Genomic DNA, 2,497 nt, shown 5'->3' on the forward strand with positions numbered 1-2,497 from the left:
AATTTTACAATTATATTTTCTGCAAATAAAATATGTTTTCACTCTCAGGGTGGAGAAAAAATTGAGAGAACTTCACAGAACAACAGTAAAAATGTCATCTAAGTTAAAAGAACTGGGTTAGGGAAGTAGTATTTAAACTGTATCAGTTAGAAATATTCCTGAAAAAAATATATATGAAAAATAAACCATGACAATAGAATAGTTTGGCTATGGAGTTACTAGATCTGAAAGCTTTGAATCAGATTATGTCAGTGTATCTGAATGACATTTAACTTCAGACTACTAAAGGGAAATGCAATGGATTAACAAAGGAATTTAGAACTTTTGTGGAGCCTCTATGTGGCCAAGAAACCCAAAGAGTCTGTCTTTTTCTTGGAGAGGTCGATATCATTATGCAATTCCATCAGAACTTTTAAAGAAAATGAATTCTGTTTTACTTTCATTTTAACTGCTTATGTCTTGTGTTATTAGTGAATCAGCTTGAATTTTCTTTTCCTTGCCCTGGTTAAGGATCTCAAGAGGCTTGTATTTGTTTTGTTTGGAAACATATCAGAACTGAAGGCCTGCGGGGTCTTCCAACACCTGGAACATTTAGCTCAAGCTCACGGTACCAGGGCATCGCACCAAATCACCTACTGTGTTTTGTCTCCAATGACTTTCACAGCAATCAATCCAGACGTGGGGAGGTGTTGATATCCGTCATCCTTTATTATTCCCATCTTCTGGTTGCTGTAGAAGACATTTTTTTTTCATCTGAAAGAAGGAGACAGAGCCTCAAGTTAGAAAAAGGAAAGAAAAGCAAACTAGCTGATATCAAGGAACTTTGAGGCAAATAACTTTCTGTATGAGAATAAGGAAGGAAACACGACAGAGATGACAAAAAGACCTATCTTTCTGTCAACAGTCTAACTTCAGTTCTGCCGAGATCCATTAGCAGCTGTGAAGTGTGAAAATTAGGAGCTAAAACACAGAGGATATTTTAAGGCTGAGAATGCAGTCAGCTTTCACATTTTCTTATCACGTTCCCTTTTATTCCATCGAACCTGTTATTCGTACTATTTTTTTTAATGATTTCTCAACAGACTCAAATATTGCCCTAGAAGTCTGAACAGGGAACTGACCTGATACAGAGTTGTGGCATCAGAGGCCTATTTTCCAAGAGACTCTTTCAAGGGGACAAGGAAGCAAGCAGATGTTTTCCATCAACGACTGATGCTGGAGAGTTACCACTACTCCCTTCCTAACCACATGCTCTAGGCCGTAATCATGTACTCCCTTCTTCTGCTTTCATAGACACAGCAACATGTCATAATTCAAATCCTGTCTTGTTGACACAGCTTGCTTCAGCTGTTCACATAGCAAATTGTTTGTTCACTGAAACCGAAGACACAGCAGCTCTTTGTAGAGTGACTAAAAGGAGCTGCAGATTTCTGGATGATGTCTGCAGTCGAGTGTACTGCTGCATGGGGGTCTAGAAACGTTATACAAATATGTTTGCATTCTTTTAGTCCCAGCTACACATGGGGTATTTCCATTGCTGCATTAGCTAAAACAGGGCCTGTGCATCCTTTGGTGAGACTTTGCTAAAGCATCAGACTACTACTGAAGCAACTTGATCACATTCCTTTCTGGACTAAAAATACAGCCTTTTGAAATGAATGAACAAATATAAAACAGAAAAAGCAACCAGGACTATTACGTGGGATATAAAATCAATCTCTTATATATCATTGGAATCACCTTTGAGTAAACTGAACACATCCTGCGTCATATATGTTTACTTATTACTTAGGGCCAACCTATTTAGGTTATTTACCAGCAATTATATTATTTTGGGTGTGTACCTTATAAAATGTGATTGTCATTAGTAAGCTCATGGCAACAAGGCTTAGTGGACAGAGAACTGACATAGAAAGTCAAATACCTGGTCTCATTCCAGCTGCACGCAAATTATATAACCTGAACAAATTCCCTGTAAGATTTAGTTTCCTTATCCTTTAGATAAGGATCTAAACTAGCTCAAAGACCCATTTAAGTTTTTAAATTCCATTTTGTTCTAAATTAATGCTTAGTAATAAAAGCTGCAAATCAGTGCATTTGCAATCTAATCATCTTTCCAAACGATTACTAATACTTTTCAAAGACTAAGTCCATATGCCTAATTTTCTCTGCTCTTCTAACAGTGGTACGTACACAGAGAAAATTTTCCCATGGTAAATGGGCAATTTTGTATAATCAGCTTGCTCTTTCTTTCCATTCCACTTTGATTGTGAAAGTGCAGGACTCTATACATTTTCTGGTAGATATTTTTGGTGTTTGGTCTATCTGCCAATTCCCCCCATCCCCACAGCCAACTCCTTTATATCACAGCCAGAATTATCTTTAAAAAAATATTTCATCATTTCATTCCTCTTTTCCAAGGTAGGAAAATACTTCTCTGTTACCTGTAAAGTCTAATTTTTTGATCTAGCTTTTAAAGCCTTCATATTTATACGGT

The sequence above is a fragment of the Propithecus coquereli genome, unplaced genomic scaffold (assembly GCF_000956105.1).
Source record: "Propithecus coquereli isolate 6110/MARCELLA unplaced genomic scaffold, Pcoq_1.0 Scaffold174, whole genome shotgun sequence".
Lineage (NCBI taxonomy): Eukaryota > Metazoa > Chordata > Mammalia > Primates > Indriidae > Propithecus > Propithecus coquereli.